A 26,495-nucleotide genomic window follows, 5' to 3' on the forward strand; every position below is an offset into this window, starting at 1 on the left:
GTCCGTGCCAGCAAATGGAGCCTTGTCCTTCCCTGGTTGGCCTTCCTGGGCTACCTGGAAGGTATCAACAACTTGCAAACTGATCACACTTTCTTGGACAATATGACTGATCCTGGAGCAAGGTACCAGAGAAGTGCCCACACAGTTTCAGGAGAGTCAGTTGGGAGTATACCTTTACAACTCCAGGTTCAATGATGTCACACCGAAAGCTCGAATTCAGCACGGTGACAGTATGTATACCATAGAAATCAGCCAATGCTACAAATGGAAGGACTTTTTTTTCTCCTGGAGCGTCAGCTGCTAAACTGGTTGTAGTGTCTGTTATTCTTGCTTCACTCGAGGCAGAAGCCAGGACACTTGTTGCTGAGTAGGTGGTCAGGACCTAGAAGCATCTACGCAGTAACAGGTCCTCACTATTGAGTGATGAACCACAGAATCTCAGGGACACGAAGGAAATCAAAGGCTAAATGTCCCAGTGCCCATGTGCTGCCTGAATTTCCCCAATAACCACCATCTATAATGGCTCCCCAGCCTCTATGTGAATAACTCCAGTGATGGTGAATCTCTAGTTACTGAAGCAGCCACTTTCACTTTTAGGCTAGGCTCACCTAGTTTTCAGAAATATCTTCCTTAGCCTGGAGTTACTGGTTGGAGCAACCAGCTTTTCTTCCTGAATTTCACTCATACAGCTTCTCTTTGTGACATATGTGTTTACAAATGCACACATTTTACCTGAGCCTATGCCGAAAAAGGCTTTTTTATCCATTGGCCAACACAAGATTTTCTTTCTTTTTTTTTTTTTTTTAAATTTTTTTTTTTTTAACGTTTATTTATTTTTGAGACAGAGAGAGAGCATGAGCGGGGGAGGGGCAGAGAGAGAGGGAGACACAGAATCGGAAGCAGGCTCCAGGCCCTGGGCCATCATCAGCCCAGAGCCCGACGTGGGGCTCGAACTCACGGACCGTGAGATCGTGACCTGAGCTGAAGTCGAATGCTTAACCGACTGAGCCACCCAGGCGCCCAAGATTTTCTTTCAAGACAGTATCACATTTGCTCCGAATAATTGCCTTGCCCACCTATAATCCTATTACTCAGACCTTCCTCCACCATCCCTTTTCCTCTTTCTCAAACATGACTGAATTATTTTTTTTCAACCATTTTTCCTCTTGTTTTATCCAGTTTCCTATCAAAACTTGGCTCTTTTTTTTTTCTGTTTGTATCTTTGACTATTACTTATAGTTGCACCATCTAGTTTCTATCTTGATTAATGTACGTAATGTTTCCCTTCTCCGTCTTTTTTTTCAAACAATGAACATGTATCAAGCAACCACTGTAAGCCAAGAAATTGTGAAAGGCAAAGAACTATGAGATATGGGCTCTGCCTCAAGGAGCTACTATCTACTTGTTGAGTTTTACTCCCAGATTTATGGTTGCCACTATGTCCCCAGTATCTCTCTCTTCCTACTGCTTGTACTAAATAGAGGGTTTTTTTTCCCTTTATGTATGCATGTTTGCCTTAAATGTCAGGGTCATCTATCACCTACCAATTCCTAACTTATTGTGTAACTTCTTATAGAACAAATCCCTAGTTTTAGTCCATTCTGACATAATCATCCACTTCCATCTTACTACCATTTTTCTAAAGTGAAATTTCCCTTATTTTGAGATAAAAGCATCAACTTATCCTGCAAACCACCACTTAAGGAATCTGGCTTCACCCATTTGTGTATGTACCTATGTATCTAGCTACCTCTCCACCTTCTTATCTTCTTATAGGTACGGCTTGTTGTTTTTTTTTTTTTAATGCCATGGCAATATGGAATGTAAAAATGTGATATAAAGAAGCAGCTTTGTACAAAAATACCCACTAATAAAGCTACCTCATCTAATATTATCTGCTTCTCAAGGGGTCAAAGCGTTTTAGCTATGTCATCATATTTCGCCTACTCTAATCGATGGCCTGAGTACAGACAATTTCTCTCCATCGGCAGCTGATGTTTCAAGAGTTGAAAGAACTGAAAAGGTCACAGTTTATAACTGGCAGGCTCAGGTCTTGGGCTGCTAGTTCGAGCGGCACCCTTACTCCCAAGGTCTGTGTTTACTTTCCGAGTTTCCTCCTTCTGTTCTTTCTAGAATTGGTCTGACTAACTCAGAAACCAATCCCATCTGGAGGCATGGTCCATGCTCGATGATAGCAATGTTTACAGGACCATAATGGGGAGAAATGGCTGGATTTCCTGAGCCTATTTCAAGCTAGGCTGGTGTGGCTGGTTCTGGACACATTCTTGAGAATAAGGAGGGAATAATTGGAAAATTTTAAGGTAGAGACCTATCCCAAGGTCCCACCACACAAAGACATCTGAGCACTAAAAGGGGTTAAAGGTAAATTAGACTGAATAAGAAATGGTTTCAAAAACCCAGGATGTGAAGCCATTAAGTTGGCAAAGGGGTAAGATACAAGGCTAATTCAGCAAGACCTAAAAGAGGAGAAAACCACGGCCTTTTCTTTTTCTTTCAAGGCATTTAATCTATTTTATCTCAGGACATGTATTAACCAAACAAACTTAGAATAGTTTGTTCCCCACTTCAGCCTGAAAGGTAACTCTGGAAGACTGAGTGATTACTGATATTAGAAAAAGGAAAAAAAGTAAACCTGTGAGAATACACTAGCACTACCTCATGAATCACAGTCATTCGGTTCCATAAAATGTGTTCTGCTCTTCTCTTCTTACTGTTTCAGGGTACCCTGCAGTACTGTACTTGCTTAGGGACATCCTGCTTATCACAACAAATTTATAACCACCATGTGTGGATTCTCATTCCCATTCTGACATTTTTTTTTTTTTTTTGCTAGCTTCTTCTACCTTTGTGCCCCCCTATCCATTCACCATCACTGAAGGGATAGTCTGTGCTTTTTTTTTTTTTTTTTTCAGATTTATTACCAAGGCAGGTCTTGCATTTCTCCCTGCTCTCTTTTCACATTCAAGTTTGGTGAATCAAAGGGGTGACTTGAGTCTCTTCCTTCAGTCCGAAAAGCAAACACACACGACACACACAGCCTGCTCAGCCCGTCCAAGTCTACATCCCGCTTAGGAGAAGTTCTGGAACTTAAATTTCCAGAGAAGTACTTGCATGTGAGGCAGCAATGATGTCTGAGAGTAAAGGATACTTGTGAATGCACTTCTTTGTCTGATTCTAGCTGCTCCCTGAAGACAGCTGTTTACGTTCCCAAAATAAGCTCTTGTAGTTTTCTTTTTATCGTTAAGGGTGTACCCCAGCCCCAAAGGCCATTCTATGTAAAATAAATGCAGTTCTAATGACTATTGATTGGGAAATCCCAGCCTTCCATTTGGCTGCCAGCTACCTCCGGCAAGTCAGAAATAATCAATAGCAAAGTGGGCACCAGCTCCAACAACAGAGAATGTGTCTCCAGTCAACTGTGGCTGTGATGAGAGTGGTCCCTTGGATTTGGGGGAAGGAATCCTGATTTACGGTGCTTTTCGAAACACGTGACTTCCAAAAACTTGTGAAGCACTCTCAGAGAGAAGACCCGTCCAAAGGAGACACAGCAGTATCTCACGATAATTCCAGAACTGTGTCATAGCAGCAAAGTGTCCATGGCGGTGGTTGTCAAATGATGGAGTAGCCTCCTGGGGAAAGTGCTAGTACTCATAATGGCAAATCAGTCTGAATGGGCCGTCAATAAAGTATTATGATTACAGCATACTTTATAGAATCAAACACCCTGACTTGAACTCTCAACAACACCTCATAAACTGCAGGACCTTGGGCAGATTACTTTATTTCACTAGGCCCCAGTTTTCCATCTGGAAAATGGAATTGTCATTAGTACCTACCTCACAAAATCTTTTGAAGATGAAATTATCCATGTAAATCACTTAGCTATACTTGGCACTTAGGCAACACCCTACAAACATTAGCTACTGCCTCAGTTGTTATCATTGATAGTAGTGGTAATACCAGCCAGCAGGTACTCTATGGCCAACTGGAGGCTTTGGCCACACTACGCCTTCTAGACTAATCCTGACAGGTGATGCCCAATCCAGTTTATGAATTCTAATTCATGATATATTTAACCCCAGAATCAAAGAGTCAATAAAATACAAAGTGTTTGCCAGTTTCTTTTTTTCAGAACATAATTTGTTGTCAAGTTAGCTAACATACAGTGCATACACTGTGCTCTTGGGACTAGATTCCCATGATGCATCATGTACATACAACACCCAGTGCTCATCCCAACAAGTGACCTCCTCAATGTCCATCACCCATTTTCCCCTCTCCCCTGCCCCCCATCAACCCTCAGTTTGTTCTCTGTATTTAAGAGTTTCTTATGTACAGATTTTTACTTAAAATATAGAAACCACGAAATTGTAAACCCAAATTTATAGCATTTTATTTATCCCTTTGAAATTTCCTCTTGTTGGATATGGCCTATCGTGACAATTAGAACTTTGACTCTTCATTTCCTATTCTTTCTGTCCCTCATTGTGGTAAACCAACTACAAATATAACCAATACACTCAATAATCAGCTAATGCTAGATAGAGTCCTCTGCACACATTTCCCGCCAAAGGATGATCTACACTCTGCTTCAACACTTCCAGTGACTAGAACTATGTTCCCACCCCACCCTCTGCTAGCTCAGTCTTTTGTTACCTTTTAAAAGAACTTTTTAAAATATTAGAATAATTTTGGGGCGCCTGGGTGGCGCAGTCGGTTAAGCGTCCGACTTCAGCCAGGTCACGATCTCGCGGTCCGTGAGTTCGAGCCCCGCGTCAGGCTCTGGGCTGATGGCTCGGAGCCTGGAGCCTGTTTCCGATTCTGTGTCTCCCTCTCTCTCTGCCCCTCCCCCGTTCATGCTCTGTTTCTCTCTGTCCCAAAAATAAATAAACGTTGAAAAAAAAAAAAAGTTTAAAAAAAATAAATAAATAAAATATTAGAATAATTTTATATCAACAGAAAAGTTGAATATCCAAACCTTCTTTAGTCACTTGTATTCTAAGAACTTGTCAACAAATTCATATTGCCTTCTTGTGAATGTGTGAATGTCAGTAAATATTTATCCTCTTTCCCTGCACGTCGGCAGAGAATTTTTGTTCCCATCCCACTAGTGTTGGGCTGTGCTATAGGAATTACTTTGTCCAAAGACCCATGAGTGGACATGACAGAAGCAGAAGTGTTTTAGTGCAATTGAAATTAGTGTCAGTGATCTGCCATGAGAAGTACATGATGTGATGATGTGTCAGTGATGATGTGATGATGAAAGATTTGAACCATACCCTCACCTAGAGTAAAATATAGCTTACCTAAATCCTGATACAAAACTACCCAACAGAGTTCAGCTTGGACCAGCCAAACCATGCTTATCTACAGACCCATGAGAAAGAAAGAAATGTTCCTTGATGAAAGCCACTGCGTTCGGGAGTAATTCGTCACTCAATATCTTCATGGCAAATCTGACTGATATACCCTCTTTTTTAAGCCAGAACATCATAAGCAATTGCTAGATTTCTTACTGAAACTGCAAAGTACAACCTCTATAACAGTCTTTTGAACTACCTCCTGTAATCATATCCCAATGGAAACTTAGTAGTTTAGTTTAACAATAATGGTCATGTAGCCCAGGGGTAGCACAATAGATTTCTCTCCACCCCCTGGGAATCTGATTTAATTGATCAGCAGTGGGGGTTAGGCATCAGCACTTTATAAAAGTCTCCGGGGTGGGGGGTGGGGGGCGGGGTACAGCATACAGCCGGGATGGAGAACCATTGACTAGAAGGGATGTGGAGGCTGGGCTGTGTTTTTGGAAGGACCAAACTAAAGAAACGAGTAAAGACACCAAATCCCCATCAGACCATGTGGATGCCTGTGCAGTGGGACTGCAGGAGTCTGCCAAGTAGAGGTTCCATTATATGAAAAACAACAACACAACAATTATAAAACCTCATCTCTCACTCAGTAGGGGCAAAACAAAAGCTAAGGCCTGGGGCTGGTGACATCTGTAGATGTTGAGATGTTGAGCAATTATATTGATTTCCCTACAGGAAGATCAGTCAGAGTAGTAATGGTTGTGTGGGTAACGTGGGTGGATGAAGAAGAAATCTGTTAGTCTAGAAAGTCTTTTTAAAGAATGCACCTTGGGATGTCTGTTTAATTATGTTGCCTCCAACTTTATAACCTGAGGGATTTTTGTTTCCTTTTTAAATAAACAACCCAGTTAACAAGTTTTTCCAACCATTTTAAACTCCTCTGGGCACACGTGGACTTGTCAGCTCTGGTTCCAGTAATCACTCTGCTCAAATAATGTTGATTAGAAACTTATAAAATCCAACATTAAGCCTTGACACGAACAGGATCTTCTATAGATGATAGAATTGCAAAGAAAGCTGATCAGAAGGAAAGAACACAGTCATGGTTCATATCCAAATCTGCTATTGTAAGCTGAGTAATCTTGGGCAAATTAGTTTCTTTGCCTCCATTTCTTCGCCTCCATTTCTTCATAGACATGAAACAAAGGGCAGAATTTTTTCACCAGAATTCTAGTGAGGATGCTAACCTAAGGCAAACTATTTTTCCTACAGGGTGGCAGGCAGGAGAAGGAAGGAAAATGGCGATAAGAAAGTAGAGAAGGGCAGAGTCCTGAGGGGCTCTAGGAGAGTAAAGTAGCATGTGGGTGAAGGCAGGGTAGGTATCAGTATCTGCCTTGAAGAGGAAATTTACACAAAGGAAGAGACATCTAGGGCGTGTTTGCACAATGTTGGCTGGTGATACCATCTCAAAGCTCATTCCTATCCCTTTTAAGAATGCCTAAAGATCCACATCACTTGTCATGGTTTCTAGAAGTGGATTTGAAAAGGTGGTAGACAGTGGTTGGCTCTAACATGACCATAGAATATAGGGTTATTGAGAAGATAAAAATGTAATATGTAGAGGGGTGCCAGGGCAGATCAGTCAGCTAAGCATCTGACACTTGATTTTGGCCCAGGTCATGATCTCCTGTTTCGTGAGTTTGAGCCCTGCATTGGGCTCCAAGCTGAAGGTACAGAACCTGCTTGAGATTCTTCCTCCCTCTCTCTCTGCCCCTCCCATGCTCACTGTCTGTCTCTCTCACAAAATAAACATTTTAAAAAATGTAATATGTAGAAAACCATTTGTTCCAGCACATAGAAAGTATTGGACTATTAACATTATAAATTTATCCTATCTCTAAGGGCAGCTAATAGGCATCTACTTATTCCAAAAGCCCATGCCAACGCATGAAAGCATGCGTAATGGAACATGAAAAGTAATGGAATCTGAAAAACAAAAAAGGAAATGAAAGGTGGAGGCATTTTCTGGAGGCCTCAGCATCCAATTAAACCACTGACACAATTGTCTGGCTATTTCAGGCCAAAGCAAAGGTGGACAAAGTGAAGTTTTCAGGTTGTTAAAAGAATGCAATACACAGGAGAAGACACATTTGTCATGTGCAGAACTTCAAGCCAAATGACAAGGGCAAGTCCATTTACTGCTAGAGTTTCCAAAACTGTTCATGACAGTTTAGTGAATGGGAGAGAAGAGCTGAAGCAGGTGAACTGGAAAGAAAGAAAGAAAGAAAGAAAGAAAGAAAGAAAGAAAGAAAGAATCAATCTATGGCCTTCAAACCCCAAAGCAACAAAAAATACTTCCTAAAATAAATTCTGACAAAAACTCTCCCCTTTCAATTTGCCCTATTTGTATTTGCTCAACGAAAGTTTCTAGTGTCTCTGTCACGCGGAGGACGAATCACTCAGCTACACGTCTGGCAATGCACTCAGCAGCACCCTGCTAGAGGCCAGCAGAATGCAGAGAAACCATGTGAGGCATGTAAAGGGCCAGTCCTGGGGAAGTAAGGCAGGCGGCAGGTGTGGAAATGAAGGATTCTCTCCTCGCAGGCTCAAGATACGAAAAGGTAGTGCTCAAATGTTGGCTTTAGAAATGCAAAGCATAACAGAAAACACTTCTTTAATCTAGCAAAAGCCTCCTTCACCTGCGCACAATTCAGTTTCCAGTTGCAAATCTCTGCCTCAAGTACTCGCTGCCAATCTGCAACCGTCTTCAACTGAATGGAGGACTATTTGCATTGACTAAAATCTCTAATAGTGTGAACGAATCACGTCAAATATAGCATAAATGAAATACGATTGTGTACCTAAGATGAAATTTCCCTTTGGAAACACTGGATTATCAGTTCCATGAATACTATTGCATGTGCCCTATGGGTGGTAGACCTATGATCTATTTTACCTTCAGCTAATTTTATCAGTAGGACAGGAAGTAGGAAGCTCAGGATGAGCTTCTGTTTATCCTTCTATTGTATTTCCATAATGTGTTCATGGGGGGGGGGGCAGGTCTTTGGTTCATTAGAGCTGTGAGTATTTAGGAAAGTATTGGCAAGAGAGGTTCCTTTGTATGAAATAGAAGGAATATAGTCTACTCATGAAGACTCAGTGTATACTTCTTTCATCTCAAAGGGACTATAATGAAGATAAAATCTTCACATACTGAATCTCAGGGATAGAAGTAAGGTTCAGCATGTTGGACAAGTTCTTGTTTTCCAAGATAAGGTAATTTTAGCACAATTCGGTCCAAACAGTGACCATTAGTGAAGTAATCATCTTTTCTTTTTCTAAGATTGAGACCTCTGGACTATGATTTCTCTCTCTCTCTCTCTCTCTCTCTCTCTCTGTGAATTTCTTCAAATGAAAAGTCTCACTAACTTATAACAATTAAATCACAATTCATATTGTATGAGCTAAACCATCTTAATAGTGAAGAATAAAATTTTATGAACTCAGGACAATCCCAGGACATCAGCATATGAAATGCAATTGATGAAAAGAAAAACAAAAAAGTATCCTTGAAGACAGTAAAGACCTTCTCACTTATGAAATAATATTTTTAAAATGTACTTGCTGCAGCATTTATTGGCCATTGCGAACATTTGACAATCCTATAGAGCTCAGTGGTCATCAACCTAGAGGGAATTCTTCCATTCTGCCTGCAATGGCTGCAATGGAATGTTTGGCAATCCTTGAAATACGCCTGTCACAACCTAGGTGGGGTTAGCAGGGAGGTTGAGGAGCGCTACTGGCATCTAGTAGGTAAGGACCAGGGATTCTGCAGAACATCTAACAGTCATCTACATCAAAAAAATTTCTCTGGCCCCAAATGTCAATAGTGCCACTGTTGGGAAACACTGCTCTAACTGCAGTCCTCAGGAATGCCAATACATAAATGAGGAATCAAACAAGATAGACCAAGAACTGAGAACAAGGGGTTGAAAAGGGTGTAGCCATGTTGGATTTTTAAGAATCTGGTCATGCCAGGAAGAAGAAAGGATAGTGAAAGAGAAAAATGGAGTCAAAGATAAACCAATCTGTAACCAATGAAAGCCACATGACCTGGATTATATTTTCCTTTGGAAAGAGTTAAAGCAAAAAATTTAAATATATACCAGCATTCGACAATAAAGGGAACTCCTATCATTAGTGGGACAAAATTACATAGGAATTTCTGCAAAATGAGAAGCATATGGAATATAATTGATAGGTAGAGAAAACTACAACCCAAAATAGGTTAGAATGGGACCCTAGAAAACTTTTCAAACAAGACAGTACCGGTAACCAAGGTATAGGGCAGTAGTGCCTAAACTTGGCTGAACATTTAAATCTGAACATCTTTCAAAGCTGCCAGTGCCCAAGCCACACCAGACAAATTAAATCTCTAGGGATGGAATGCAACATTAGCATTTTTGGAAGCTCCCTTGCTGATTCAAATGTGAAGAGAACTTTGAGAACCACCGGTGTAGAAGTAATCAAAGGATAATTATTGGCCATCAACTAAAGCAGTGCTTCTCAGACTTTCTCCTGCATATGAGTCACTAGAGTATCATCCTAAATGCAGATTCTGATTTAGCAGGTCTTGATTCCATATTTCTAACCAGCTTCCACAGGACATCAATGTGGCTGGTCCACAAATCACTCTTAGAAGAGCAAGAAATTGAAGAGAAACAGGCTATTCCCATCACCCTATCCCTATTCCCCCTCCAATTCCCATAAATACAGAAATTACGTCTAGTATCAGTCCTCTGGTTAAAGCATTGAGGCCAGCTCTCTAAACTAAGTGGAAGCTAAGCCTGGAAGAAGCTCAAAGAAAAGGAAAGAAGACTTCACGGTCACACCTGGCCTATTCAACAAACAGTGGGAAACAAGAAAGAAAAGGCAACTGAACTCAGGAGTTGAGGGTATTTGGGGCACAGTTTCCACAGAAAGTAAAACAAGGATTTAGATTACAATGAAAATATTTTTGGCAGTGACCTTAATTAGTAATTATAGTGAAATCTTATAACTAAATGTTAAGCAGCCACCAAAAACTGTATTATGGAAGAATGATTAATGATCTAGAAAGAAGTTCATGAGGTAACTTTAATTTTAAAATATCTAACAGAGTGGGTAGAAGAGGAAAAGTAAATAAGCAAGTGAGCAAGATATAAATGGGGGGGAGGGGCGGGTAGCTATCATTCTCTCTAGGAAAGAGGTGGTGGAATTGTAGATGATTTTTATTTTATTCTTAGTAGAAACAAGATAATAGGAATACCACTCTCTTCCTCCAAACAAAATGTTTAGAGTTCTCAGACTCTACTTAATCCTACTCTCAATTTCCAGGGGATAATTGAGCTGCCCTTTACAGCTTTCTCAAGTCGCTGGGCCTCTGCTACAACCAACACCCACAGTCATCAACAGCTGATGGTGCCGCCCAGCAACCATACTGTTAATTGAATCTCTGGTACTACTGATAAGCTCTTGTAACCCTGGGCTCCAATACCACCCAAGAGTTCCCCCAGCTCAACCTACAATCATAGTTCTTTCTTCCCAGGGCAAAGAAGTTTGATTCTGAGTGTGGCAGCCATTTGAGGCTAACACTAGATCAGAAAATACTGTAAATAATGGTAACATGAATAAGCTTCACTCACCTGCTCTAGTTTCATGTCTCAAAATGGTACCCATGCTATATCACCTTCCCTCTCAAAGGTCTCAACACTAACTTATATGGTCCCAATTATAAGCCCCCACATTCCTTTTATAATCGCTGCATTGGCAGGGTTGGAGAGAGAGATTTAAATGGATAACCTGGTGATCTACCTTGACTTCCCAGGATTCCTGATGTCGATCCATTGATTATATTCCTTTTCACAACCCTCACATTGACCTGGACAAGCTGGTTTTTGGAGAAGGTTGTGGCCTGGTACCTCACTGATGAGTATATTAAGGTAACAGGAATTTTGTTTTTTAAAAAGTTAATAATCCAGAAGACTACTAGTAAACAGCATTTAGAGAATCGGTTGCAAGTGATGGCTACACCATGGGTCCAATTACAATAACATTTAGAAATTTTAACATCACTTTCATATAGAAAGAAAAATCGTTCACAGTATTTCAAGCTCCCGCATTATCGACATGGTATTTCAAGTCTCTGGCTAAAGATTCACGGGTGGTTGCTTCTATTAGACCATTAATCATTGTGCTTCATTATGGACAACCTCAGGTTTGAAGTTATTAACTCATTAACCCTTCTTTGTAATTAGATCAGCATAGTTTTCTGTTAAAAGGCAACAAATCAATAAGTCAGCTGAAGGAAATATCTCTTCCCTCAGGCAACATATGATTAGTCTGTTAGCCTCAAATATCTTTAAAGTAAATAGTTTGAAGTTTACTGTCAAATTAAAATTCTTCTGATTTGTTAAGCATCTACTATATGTCTATTCCTAATGCCATAGAGTAATTATAATTCAGCTATTTGTTTAGCCATATATATATATATATATATATATATATATATATATACACACACACACACACATACATATTTCCATTTAGGTCCCTTTCTTATTAAAACTGAACAACAAGCTGTATACTAAAAAGAAAAAAAGAAAAAAACTATCATTAATAGAAGATAAAAACAGAGAAGTAGAGGAACAAAAACCAAAAAAAATCATCTTCAACAAAGCAACTTACCTGCTATTACATTAATTTATCTTCCTGAAATTTCATCAGGAACACACTCAAAAAATGCAGCTAATTAAAGACAAACCATGATTATGGAAATCATTAAGGGAAGTAACGTGAAACAGAAGAGGCTGATAACTAAAAAAGGAGATCTAGAAACTAACAAGATTCAGTGGCCCACTAAAATGTAAGTTCCTTGATGGTAAAAACTTGCCTCTCATTCACCACTGTATCTTCAACCCCTAAAAGAGTGCCTGGCACATGGTGGGTCCCTGATAAATATTTGCTGCATAACTCACTGTTTGGAGTAGCCTGTGCAAGAGAAAACAATGCATATTAAAGACTTAAATATTTCAGTTGCTAAAAATGATGTTCTGTAGCAGAGCAGAAAGATTCTGCAAATGCCATCACTACATATATGATATGTCCTCTAGTGCTAGATAGAGTCTCTTCCAACTTGATATTCATCAAGTAACTTTTTCATTGCAAAAGTCACTTCCAGAAGTGGAACACAGGAAAGAAAACCTGAGTGCTCCAGTTATTAAAATTATGTATGCCCATTTGTCAATTAACATTTGACATTCAGTTTCACAAATCAATCTCCTATGGCTTTGGCTGTATTGATAGATTTCCCAAAGCTTTTACAAGACTTTGGTGAATTTATAGCTTTGAATTTCTAATTGTTAAAGTCAAAAGCTACACTCTACCAGGTACCCACCAAAGGACAGATACTCTATTAGAACCCTATCCGAAGTATCTATCCAGACACTTTCCCATTTCAAAACAATGACTAATTCCAGACACCAAGGGCCTGGACCAACAGCCAACATAAAGAAGAAATCTATGCAGTGTTCACAGTATGCTCCAGCAGGAAAGAACCATAGCTTGGTTTGGGAAAAAGCTGGATTTTAGACTATTCCTGACTCTATACTATTAGACATATTGCTAAAACTCTTGCTTGCTCAGATTTTTCGTAAGTAAAATACCTGCATTGGCTATCTCTATTTTTCAGGGATAGGGTTTGGGAATGAGGGGAAAAAATCACCAATATGTGGTACAAGGGGACAGTAACAATAAAAAATAAAGCATTTTCTCCCAGGTTTTCTTGTTAAGCAAAACTCAATATATCTCAAGATAGAGCCTCTGTCCTCTTCCCCATCTCTAAAACCCTAGCTTATCTTCCAAACTAATCTATTTCATTCAATGGTGGATGTCATTATTCTTCAGTCTAATAGACACATATTTTTAAGGGTGTCTTTTATCCTCCCTTCTCCTTTACACACCAAATCAATTCATCATGACTTCCTATCAATTATTCAAAATAATCCATCTCTATCTTTCCTTATCGCCTCTGCCAGTGTCCCAACCTAAGGCTTCATCAAGACATGCGTGAGCACAGAATATAACCTAATAATAGATCGCATAACTTACTGCTTTTATTCATTCATGTAATATAAATGCCCCAATTTGTTATTTTATATTTTTGTCTTGCTGCCTCCATTATAAAACCTATTTATTTGGGATTAGGATCTGGTAATCATGAAGAACTAGGGTTAGTTAGTTCAAACAGGATGTGATTATATTCAGATAACATTTGGGGGGAGGGTGGCTATTACAGAATCTACCTTTCTAAGTCAATAGTCTCATATCTACCTAATATAGAGTTTTGCCCTCTTTTCAAGCACTGTTTTAGTCATCTAGTGCTTCAAAATCCTGGAGTTGAAACATCCACTTCCAAGATAAACCCTTCCCTCACAAGGCTGTTGAGAGAAGGACTCAGTTATTCCCTCACTTGGGGAGCTCACTTGCTGCTTGAAGATCCTCACAGCATGGTGCTGGCTTCTACAGGGGTGAACAATCCAAGGACAAACAAGGCCAAAGATAGAATGTCTTTTATGATCTGTCTTTGGAAGTGACACATCATCATCCCATTGGTTCTACAGGTCAGTGTCACTTAATGTGGAAGGGGATTACACAATAGTGGGAATACCAGGAGGCAAGGATTATTGAAGGCCATCTTGGAGAACAGGTACAAAATTAACAACTAACTTTCATGTGCATGTGTGTTGTTGTGATCAAACACTTCTGTGGGTCACTATTTCACTCTACAACTTCCAAGATTACAAATGTATCCTTGCTTAGAAGAGGAACTTCTAGATTGGAATAGGAAGACGTTGACCTAAAGCTTTATATGTAGAAACACAGTAATAAAAATGGGACAAACTGCCTATACTCAATAATTCTAAACAACCAATTCTACAACCAATTTTCTCCTTGGGCCCAAATGTTTATATTTATATTTACACACCTCTCATTTTGTTTCTCATATGAGTGGGGTGAGGGGAATAAAGACACTCATCATTGTGGGTTCTGGTTTCAGGTCGCTACTGGAGTTTGAGAACTTAGATGAAAAGCACATCCCACTTCAGCTTTGATAACCTCTTCTTTGCCACTCAAAGTGTGGTCCAAAGACCAGAAGTACCATCATCACTTAGGAATTTATTAAAATTGCAAACTGGTGGGCTTTCACTTCAGACCCACTGAATCAGGATATGAGTTTGTTTGTTTTTTTAACAAGATGCTCAGGGACTTGTGTAGGGAGTGCTTATCCAGGAACCGCTTCACAGACCGTGAAAGCTGTTATGTCAAATTTTCACCTCTCTGCAGAAAAACACCTATCAGGATTCTCTACATAGCAGATGCCTCAGAACACTGCTGATGGAGTGACATCATTATGACTTCCCCTGCTGGGCAGCTTTTCTCTCTGCTTTTCTCAGTGAAAAAGCAATAATGCATTACCAGTTACCTCTGTAAAATGCAAATGTGCACATAAATAGAGCAGAATGTGGGAAACATTTTTTTTCATTTTTGTTGTGCTTTCTTCTAATGTACTAAGTACAAAGGCATTAGGCTTACAATTAATGCCATGATGAAAATCTTCCCACTTTTCAAAAGATTGAAATTCTCATTGGATAATATAGATTTCCCAACTCCCACAATGAACTTGGGCAAACTGTAACTTCATTTTTTGAGTCCCAGTTGTCCCCTGAGTAAAATATGGCTCATAAGAATAACTCATAAAGTTTTTCTTTTTGACTTTTTTGCACATTTACAGTCAGTAAAACGTACATATTTTAAGTGGACAACATGATGAGTTTTAACAAACACATATATACCTGTGTAATCACCACATCAGTTAAAATATAGAACATGTCCACCACCCACAAATTTCCCTTAGCCCCCTTTCAGTCAATTCTACCTTCTAGAAAGGATACATGGTGAGGAGTTTTATAGATAATATTCAGGAAATTAGAGCTGGAAAGAGACTATTTTAGAGTCAAAAGAACTAAAATTTGCCTAAGTTCTTATAGCTAGCAAGTGGCAGAGTGGGAAACTGACTCCAGGATAGCGAGTCTCCTCATAGTTCTCTTTTCTGCAAGTTAAGATAAAATGTGGAAGGGTATATACATGTTACTGTCATCACCATATATTATTGTTGCCTAATGTTGAGCTTTATATAGATGGAATTATTCCATTTGTGGCCTTTGATTCTGGTACCCGTCACTCAACATAATGGTTCTGAGATCCATGCACTTTGTTGCACATGTGAGCAGTACCCACAGGGCTGTGTTGACACTTAAATGAGATATATGGAAAAGTACATGTATCCATACTTTTAAATCTGAAAATCAAATGAGGGCATTTGGATGCCCTAAGATTTCCATCTTCCCAGATACTAGGAATTAGGACGTAAAAGGTGATCTTCCACTGGATAACCTCATTCTAATTATGCTGCCTTTACTCAGATTTGCTAATATGTTCCTGAGAGTACTACTGCAAGTGAAATGGACTGAGCTCTTCTTCAATCAGAACACGATAATGATAATCTTACAGGTTTTCCTTTGGCCTGGGGAAGATGCCTGACATTGATAACCACCAGGTCCAATGGGAATTTTCCTGGAAAGCAATAAGCACCTGGATAAATCTCCTCTGTCCATTCACTGGCACTATGGCAACATGTAATTATAACTGCCCTGAATGAGAATGTCTCTCTCTACCAATATAATACAGCTATGCTACTTCGAAACCATTCATTTTCAACAGGACCGCTCAGCATAGACTGACAGAAGAATTATGTCTCAGCCACAGTAACGATGAAAAGTAATTATGTGAGTCTTACCAACACTTTGACATTGAGATGAAGTTCTGTCTATGAGATCACTAAACTGTGATCCAGCAGGAAACAGGAATAATTGTCCTGGCCAAGATTCCATGGCCAAAGTGAAGCAGATAATTGAGGCAATTATTTGGCAGATTCAAAGCAAAAAGCATACTAGAGTAATAACACTGTTCAACACTAAAGGTGCTCTCACGGAAGATAACCATAATTATGTGTCACTGTGGCAACAGTACTTAAACACTTCTTCCCCACTGGTCTTACATTCGAGTATTTATGAGAATACTTACTTTCTGATAGTTTCTAACATTGAATGGCCACTTCAAATCCAGTTTTAGGGACGATTTTAGGTACACAAAGATGAAAATCTAGTGCCTTTATCATTTGTATATTTTTCAACTTCTAATTGAGTCCAAAGAAAACTGGCAATATATTATCCTTGATGGCCAAGGCCATATGTTCAAAGGAAGGTCTCTTGCGATATGTCTCAAGGTTAATATTTTGGATGGCTAGGTTGGATCTGGTAGTATTAAGGTACAATGTATTAAAGGGGATTCTTGCAATAATAAGTTATAAAATTCATTTCAAACTGCCATCCACCATGAAAAGTATAGAGGTAGGTGCTGCTGGATGCTAATCAAGCGTTTTGATTTGTGCTTCAATATGTGATCACAAATTTGTCTCCTTCCCGTGATGGCTTTACTCCCCCCGGCCCCGACATTTTTGTTAACATGTAATTGATACATAATATTGTATAAGTTCTAAGTGTACAATGTGATGATTAGATGTATGTACATATTGCAAAGTAATCACCACAATAAGATTAGCTAACACATCTGTCATCTCACAAAATTATCCATTTTATGTGTGAATAAGAACTTTTAAGATTTACTGTAGTCAGGTACACAACACAGTATTGTTTGTGATGGCTTTATTTTCAGGGTGAATCTCTCTCTAAGTGGCAAAGACAGAAACAGCAGACCTGCTCTTGCTTTCTTTTAACTCAGCAACCCCCGTGGAATATTAGAACCTACTGTTGATGGTTACAGCAAGAGTCTCAGTATAATCCAGGTGGTTGCAGTAGGCCACACACCCACCCAGAAGGAAGAGTGGGAGACTATTACTATTTATGTTCACCTGAAACATACCCAATGAAGCTTAACTTTACAAATTCATCTCAAAGAGGACTATAACATAGAGTCATTGTGTTTAGCGAGGTATTACTAATAAAATACATACTAATAATCCACAAGCAGTTACGATATGCCCACAGCCCAGTGTTAATTTTTCTTTTCTTAAGTTAAAAAAGAAATGAACGATAACTTCTGACTCCTACCGTATGAGAGTTTTCGACCTAGTGGGGAGTCAGGAGTTAAAATAAATATGAAATTAGAAAATATAAGACAATATGCAATCCTATGCAATACTGGAGAACTCAGATTATGATAGGTATGGGAATTTATGAAGTCAGTGGTAAGATAGATTTCCTATTATCCCAGCAATTCTACTCCCAGGAGTTTCTCAAGAGTAATAGATTCACAAAAAGACTGTCAGATTTATTTGTGGAACAGGAGATAAATGGATAAATAAGTTATGGTATATCCATACAATGGAATATCACTTTAGAATAAAGAAGAGAATGGGGGTACCTGAGTGGCTCGTAAGCGACAGACTCTTGATTTCAGCTTAGGTCATGATCTCGTGGTTTGTGAGTTCAAGCCCCACAGTGGGCTCTGTGCTGACAGTGCAGAGCCTGTTTGGGATTCTGTCTCCCCTCTCTCTGCCTCACCCACGCTTGCTCTCTCTCTCTCTCTCTCTCAAAATAAATAAAAATAAACTTAAAAAAAAAGAAGAGAATGATCTACTAACATGGATGAATATCAAAAACACATTATTCTTAGATAAACAAGGTAAAAACACAACCTACCATATGATTCCCTTTAAATGAGATACTAGAACAGTCAATGACAGAAACGGAAAACTGTTCAGTGGTTACCTGAAGTCAAGAGTGAGGAATTAACCTCAGAGACATGAGGAAATATTTGGAATGAAAAAAATATTTGCTTACATGGGTATAAATAGATGTAAAAACTCATCAAACTGTACACTCAAAATAAGGGCATTAACTTATTTAAATTATGCTTTTCAACAAGTTGATTTAGGGCCAGTGTTAGTAATCAAGGAGGCAGTAGATAAAGATTTTATTATTAAAAATAGTCATCGGGGCGCCTGGGTGGCTCAGTCAGTTGAGTGTGTCCGACTTCGTCTCAGGTCACGGTCTCAGGATCGGTGAGTTCAAGCCTCACATTGGGCTCATTGCTGTCAGTGCAGAGCCCATGTCGGAGCCTCTGCACCCCCCTCTCTGCCCCTCCCCTGCTCGTGCCCTCTCCCTCTCAAAACTAAATAAACATTTAAAAAAATTCATAAATTATATAGTGAGAGAGAGAGAGAGAGAAAGAGAGAGATGATTACATTGCCTAACAATGTGATGAGAACCTGGTCACTGGCTCCAAACCCATCCGCTTCTACATGCTGTCTCTACTGACAGCTGACAGGGTGGTGATCCCATCTCCAACACCTGAAAAACTGACTACTTACCACCTTGGAATATTAAAATATATTAAATGTGAAGATAAAATGAAATCAAAAGGATCTGAAGGAAAAGAATAAAATCTATCCAAAGCATTAAAACGATAGAATAAGGAATATAATAAAGAATAGAGAACTATGGATGGGTGGATAGATAGATAGATAGATAAAAGATGGATTACTTTTAACTTTGGCAAGAGGTTTTGTCAAGAATAAAGAGGCGATCCTGTGTAATGAAGTACTATAGGAATTTACATACTTCAATGGGAATTCTTTATTCAGAAAAATAAGGAAAAGGGGGGCTTTCAGCACTTTGACCACACAAATTGTCAATGTTATCACTGGGCCATGTGAGCCAAAGATATTCACAAAGATTAAATGATTCATTTCCTACTCCTCTTACCATGATTATACTAATATCATAGCTGAGATAAACAATTAGTAACTATCTAATGCAGAGTGAGGTATAGAGGGGTCGTCTTGAGTTTGTAAATAAAAGAAAGTATACTGAGCCTGCATTGGGGGAATGACCTAGGTACCACCTGATCTGCAACATCTCCAGAAAACTTGGTCATTCAATGTAAGTAAATTAAATGCTCTCTATGTACCAGTCACGAAATTCCCTATTAAGGGGACCAGCAGCTTTAGGACCACCAGTAAGCTGATTAGAAATGCAGACTCCCACTTAAGCGACCGACTGTGGCTCTAGTCACGATCTCACAGCTCGCGAGTTTGATGGCCACGTCGGGCTCTGTGCTGACAGCTCAGAGCCTGGAGCCTGCTTCAGATTCGGTGTTTCCCTCTCTCTCTACCCCTCCCGCATTCACACTCTGTCACTCCTTCAAAAGTAAATAAACATTAAGAAAGAAAGAAATGCAGACTCCACCCAATATTTGCTGAATCAGGATTTGCATTTTAACAAGATCCCCAGGTGATTCTTGTGCATACCGAAGTTTGAGACCAAAAAGCCTGCTTCCTTGCTTCATGAAAGAAATCTAGGACAAGAAGAAAGGGAAGCTTATTCTGGTGGTGTGGAGACTTAGGCTTGGAATTGCTAACTCAGAAACTCCAGTAGCCTTAGGCTACCATCAAGAGCCCACTAAAAGGCACAGAAAAGTCAGGAGCAGTAACACCGGTAATGGTAGTCAGGAAGTCAGAAGAACGATATATGCCAAAATGTTCCGCCTCAGTAGTATTCAGAGACTTGCATATTTTAGCAACATGAAAATGTTACTTCTTCCCATTGGACTGAAAAAATTTTAAAGAATGTTATTAACTCTTAGTAAAACTAAAGGAAAATGCAACTTTCATTTACATTGCTGATGAAGCTGGAGAGCATTCATTCATTCATTTTTAAGAGCATTCTGGCATTAGCTACTAGATGAACAATGGGTACCTCCTATGACCAAGCCATTGCATGCCTCAATATCTACCCAGGGAAACCCTTGCGTTCATGCCCAAGGAGAGTTACTTAAGGCTTGTTGCATGAGGCTACTACAGCATTGTTAAAAATAAGAAGATATTTGACATCCAAATGACATCCGAAAGAAGCATGTTTAAAACAAAATGTGGTATTTCTATACTCTGAAATACTAAAATATCTGTTAATAGAATAAGCATATAGATTCACATAGGAAGATTTCTAAGACATATCAAATTAACAAATGCAGTTGAAGAATAATATATAAGATATGATGTAACTCCTTTCTTTCTTTTTCTTTCTTTCTTTCTTTCTTTCTTTCTTTCTTTCTTTCTTTCTTTCTTTCTCTCGAGAGGGAACAGGGGAGGGGCAGAGACAGGAAAAGAGAGAATCCCAAGCAGGCTCCGCGCTGTCAGCGCAGAGCCCGGGGGAGGACTCAGTCCCATGAACTGCAAGATCAGGACCTGAGCCACAATCAAGAGTCAGACACTTAACCGACTGAGCCATTCAGGTGGCCTGGAATAATTTCTTTTTTTAAAGAAAAAACATATACAAAAAACTTCACATTTATATAGGTGGAATTATGTACATCATACATATATGTTGGGCGAACACATAGACAAAGCACATGCACAAAACCTTTTAAAGTTGTTATCTCTGGAGAGAAAGCTGGATCAGCATATAAGGGTATAGAGGAATTTTACATGCGTGTATTTGTATATTATTTTATTTTTGTTAGTATATATAATAGTAAATGAAAGACAATGACCTTAAGGAGAAATATTTATATACACCTAATGTGTTACTTTGCATTTTTCACTGAAACATCTGTAGAAAATAGTATTTTTCTCTGGAACCGACGCTTAAATTCAATGTGAAGAATACAGTCCATAGAATTATCATCCTTTTATGGGACGGGTTTTCTAACTGGAAGGATGCTTTAGCATCTTTAATAAAAATTAAAATTCTTGAAAAATGTTTCACTATAAAAATGCCGGCATCTGCAGAGTGCTTTGCAATCAGTTATTGGTTATTTCCTTCCCAAAAAGACTAATAAGACACTTTGAGTAATATGCAAGACTAACTTTTCTCGGAAATTTTAACATTTCCCAGAAAATATAACATTGGCATAAGTTACCATGGGATAAAATTTTGTTAAGTATGATTCTATTTATAGTTCCGGTTACTACACCCATCTCCTATTATATACCTGGGTCCACATGACCTGCTTTCTTTCCTGTTTTACACACATAACCTTGTTTAGTTCTTACTGCAACTCTCTGATGTGCCTATTATTATCCCCATTTATATATAAGAAGCAGAGACTCATCAGGTTAAATGGTTGCTCAAAACCAGGTTTTGTAGACCAAACATCCCAAATAGTTTCCAAATTAGTTATGCCCATGATACACTCCCACTAACAGTTCATGAGCATTTCACTTATTCTACATCCTCACCAAGACTTTGAATTGTTTTCATTTTTAAAATATTATTGTGGGTGTATAGTGGCTTCACATTGTGGTTTTAATTTTCATGTCTCCAGGTCCTAATGAAATTGAGCACCTTCTCATATGTTTATTGGCCATTTGAATATCATCTCTTGTTAACTGCCCGTTCAAATCCTTTGCCCTTTTTCTATTATTGTTGTAACTGGTTATTTTATCTGGGGAAGACCTGGGACTCAGATTCCCCAAAAAGTGTCCATTAGCAACATCCCTTCCCTAATTAATCATGCACCAACACTAATTTACAAAGTGCCTGAGTCTCCTACAAGATTTGAACCCTGGGAATTTCAAGAAAAAAAAAAAATCCCTTCCCTCAAAAAGCCCAATAAAATAAACAGAAACAAAATTTAAAACCCACTAAAAATGCAATCCATTTTTTTTTCTTTTGGTACTTTCCTCTTATTGTTATGGGAGACAAATAACTTTATTAGGAAATTTGCTTGACTTCCTAATGCTTGAAAAACACCATGTCAATGAGTGGCACAAAGTCTCAAGGCTTTGATTTTGTTTTGTTTTGTTTTGTTTTGTTTTCAAGATGGGTCGTATGGTTCTTAACTTTAATATTCTAGAGCATGGGGTGCCTGGCTGGCTCAGTCGGTTAAGCGTCCGACTTCGGCTCAGGTCATGATCTCACAGTCCCTGAGTTCGAGCCCCGCGTTGGGCTCTGTGCTGACAGCTCAGAGCCTGGAGCCTGCTTCAGATTCTGTGTCTCCCTCTCTCTGACCTTCCTCCGTTCATGCTCTGTCTTTCTCTGTCTCAAAAATAAATAAAAATGTAAACCTTAATATTCTAGAGCATAATTTCTCAGCAATCCAGACTCCTAAGTGTTTTCAAACATACTACTTTAAAGATCCCAAATTAACCAAAATTAATATAACAAATAATGAAACCACACATCCTAATGAGAGGATTATAAGAAAGAGTATGGAGATGAACAAGACAAAAATATTCTAAAACAATTTACTAAGGGCAATGAAGATCCACAAGCCCTTTGTTAGACTTTTGTATTTAAGAGTTTGTCCTTCCAGAAGCACAGGGAAGAGTAGACTTGAGAAATTCAAGGAACACTTGTTTGCCCATTGAAGAAGCCAAAATCTATCTACTGATGGTTCTTTCACTTTTTCTTTAAAAAAACGCCCCAATTCTTTTCAAAGAGCCATTAGCATCAACTCTTGTCTCTCTGTTGAGTATTAGAAAGGCATTTACACTTAAGTCATAAACTTTCAATAAACTTCTTTTTCTCACTCGGATCTGCATTGTTTTGCTCTGCGTATGACTGGAAGAAATGACTTAAAGACATTATCAAAGCCTGAAGAAAATGTTCATTAGTACACAGGTACTAGTGTTATACTAGTCATTTTATTCTCAGCTTGAGTATTTTATTTTATTGTATTAAAAGTTTATTTATTTATTTTGTGAGAGAGCGAGCTTGCTCGTGCACATGAGCAAGCGGGAGAGGGGCAGAGAGAGATGTAGAGAGAATCCCAAGCAGGCTCCCTGCTGTCAGAGCAGAGCCCTACACAGGGCTTGATCTCACGAACCATGAGATCATGACTTGAGCAGAAATGAAGAGTTTGACACTTGACCTACTGAGTCACCCAGGCGCCCCTCAGTTTGAGTACTTTAAACTAGTTTACGTAGAACTACTTTTTGCTTCCCCAAAGAGTTTTCCTAATTAAAGCTTTCTGGGGAAAGAGGCCCTTCTTTGACACAATTCAGTATTATAGGAAACATTGGTGTCACCTTGATTCTCATAAATGATAAGAAAGATGAGCTGAGACAAAAGTAAGTAATTAGGGCTCAGAACGAGGTTTCTTCATCTTTATCTCAGCTCCAACTAGAAGTACAGACACATGGTTACTGAAATAAGCTACTGTTAAACTAACATCCTATCTTTCCTCCTGGTTGGCATTTAGGTAATTTTCCTTATCTTATTTTTATACAAAGGTATAATATCACATAATATAGAGTTTCAAATACTTGGTTTCCAAAAGCTCTCAAATAAAAGAATGAACCTATTTCTACTGGAAACTAGAAACCAATCATTTTGTAGAAAGCAAATTATTCAATCTGTCTGATTTCAGCTTCACGAGATACTGTAACAAGTCTCAAATCTCTAAACACAATGTCAAGTTAAAACAAAGGCAATTAGTCTGGGTCTAGACCTATTTTATGCCTAAATTTCCAATTCCAAAAGGTGAGGCCCAAGAATAGACACATGTCTATTGTGTTCTCTTTGATTTTTGTTAGTTTGTTTGCTGGAGAATAACTTTGACAAGTCTAAGCATGGAATACCCTCTCAAGTAGAAATCAAAGATAATTTATATCAGGGAATGAACTCTGGTTCCAGCAGTCCTTAAAGCTGGGTGGTCTTTGCAAAGACACTTCATGTTGCTGGGCTTCAGTTTTAGCATCTACAAAACTAAACCTCTGAACTCTATAATTCCTCTGGTCCCTTCCAGCGCTGATTTTCTGTGACAACACTTAAAAATCCCCTTAAGCTAAAAGAATTTACATTTCAGTACTTATCCTATAAAAGGCCAATCGGTACTGTCTTAACTAATATAACCAAGAAAAAATGGTGGCAGTCTAGTGAGTAATCATGATCGTAAGCGTTTTAGATCTGAACCAGGCTGCACAATTTACAACGAGCTTTCAGGCTTATCATGTCAGTGTTGTTTCTTAGCTCCCTAAGGCTGCACAGTTAGCAAGTAATGAATCCAGAACATATCATTTGGTTCAAGAGGCAGGGTGTTCTAAATGCATAGAAAAAAAAAGATCAGACTTGGGGTTACCAGAAGTGGAGGTGAGGAAGGGGGAATCGGAGGAAGGTGGTCAAAAGGTACAAACTTCCAGTTATAAGATAAAGAAGTAGTAGGGATGAAATGGACACATGACGACATAGCTAACACCTCTATAATGACATACAGGGAAGTTGTTAAGCGGGAAAATCCTAAGAGCTCTCATCACACGGAGAATTTTTTTTCCCTTTTTTCCCCTTTTTCCTCTCTTTTGTTTTTACTGTATCTGTAAGAGGAGATGGGTGTTAACTGAACATATTGTAATCATTTCACAATGTATGTACATGGAACCATCATGCTTTAAGCTTATACAGTGATGTGTCAATTCTTCGCAAAAAGCGGGGCGGGGCAGGGGGGAGAAACAGGATGTTATCCATATTCTGCTATCTCTGTGGTCACTGGTCACTTTGAAGGAGGAGTGTGTAGAATCAGCTATCAACGTCGAACTTTGACATTAAAGTAAGGTTTTTTTCATAATTTTTTAAAAATTTTTAAATTTTAATTTTAATTGTTAATTTTTTAATTATAACCGAATAAGTACCCCCCTCCTCTCTGTTTTATTATACTGCCAGGGAGACCCAAATGATATGATGGCCAAAGAATGAGCTCAAGAACCTGTCATACTTCAAATCACCTGTTTGCTATGAATGTGGTTGGGTAGTTACATGAGCTCTTTGTGTACAGAGAATAATTATTCGCCTCAAAGGAACTGAAGAAATTTGTACATGTGAATGTGTGTGCATTGCAGAGCTGGTATATATTAGGCAGTCACTGTATGTGAGAGAGACAGAGAGACAGAGCGTGAGCAGGGGAGGGGCAGAGAGAGAGGGAGACACAGAATCCGAAGTAGGTCCAGGTTCTGAGCTGTCAGCACAGAGCCCGATATAGGGCTTGGACCCATGAACTGCGAGATCATGACTTGAGCTAAAGTCGGATGCTTCACTGACTGAACCACCCAGGCACCCCAGAATTTCAACATTTAAATGCCCCAAATCTCTGAGAGGAAGAAACGCATAAACCCAGGTCTAAATCTAGGTCCATCTTTACTAACTGGATGGCCTTGAGGAAGTTATATAAGCCCTTTGAATGTCAGTCTCGTATATAAAGAGAGTGTGTGTGTGTGTGTGTGTGTGTGTGTGTGTGTACCACCTACCATAAATATTTATTCTGAAAATTATAGTCTGTTCTGCCTCAATGCTTATTTTTATAATGGGAATGATCTAATATATGATTATTAAATAGAGGAATAATTCAGGATAATTCAGAAGTCAGGTTGTTTTACGGAATTTTTTTCTGATCACGTGCTGTTTTGCACCCCATAACCATAGCTATATGCCAAATCCACCCACACAACTAACAGCAAGCCTCACAGGAATACCGTAGTGTACATCATGCTCATTTACCCCCATATTCTGCCTCCTGGCTTAGTTTATCCAAGTTCTCTGCTCCAAAGGTGTTTATTGGACAATTTTCTCTAATCTTGGACCTTAACTCAACAGCTGCAGCTCTTCTCTATACCCCTTTCCATCAACTTACCTCTACCTTTAAAAAAAAAAAAAATGAAGGCTACATATTTTAACTAAGCTTGTATTTTATTTTTATTAGATTATTAGTGCTTGCATTACAAAGTTGAATGGGTTCTGAGTGGTCTTCCCAAAGTCTATTTTCCCATTATGCTATTATTTCTAAAGCATAATTTTACAAAATGTGTTTTTTAATTTGCACAATTACGTTATAAACAAACACCTGTAAATCAGATAACATATGTAAAGTACTTAGCACAGTGCTCAGCATATAGATTTTAAACATCAGACTCCCTACTCTTTCAAGATGTCAGTATTTCCTTTCCAAAGGCAGAGAAATGAATTAAATGAAATTTAGGTTCTTTTAGCGCCTTTAAGAGGTTTTCTGAGTCTGTGAGAGAAAGCATAGTTCATACTAAAAACATTGGCTGAA

This window comes from Lynx canadensis, chromosome C2 (genome assembly GCF_007474595.2).
Source record: "Lynx canadensis isolate LIC74 chromosome C2, mLynCan4.pri.v2, whole genome shotgun sequence".
Lineage (NCBI taxonomy): Eukaryota > Metazoa > Chordata > Mammalia > Carnivora > Felidae > Lynx > Lynx canadensis.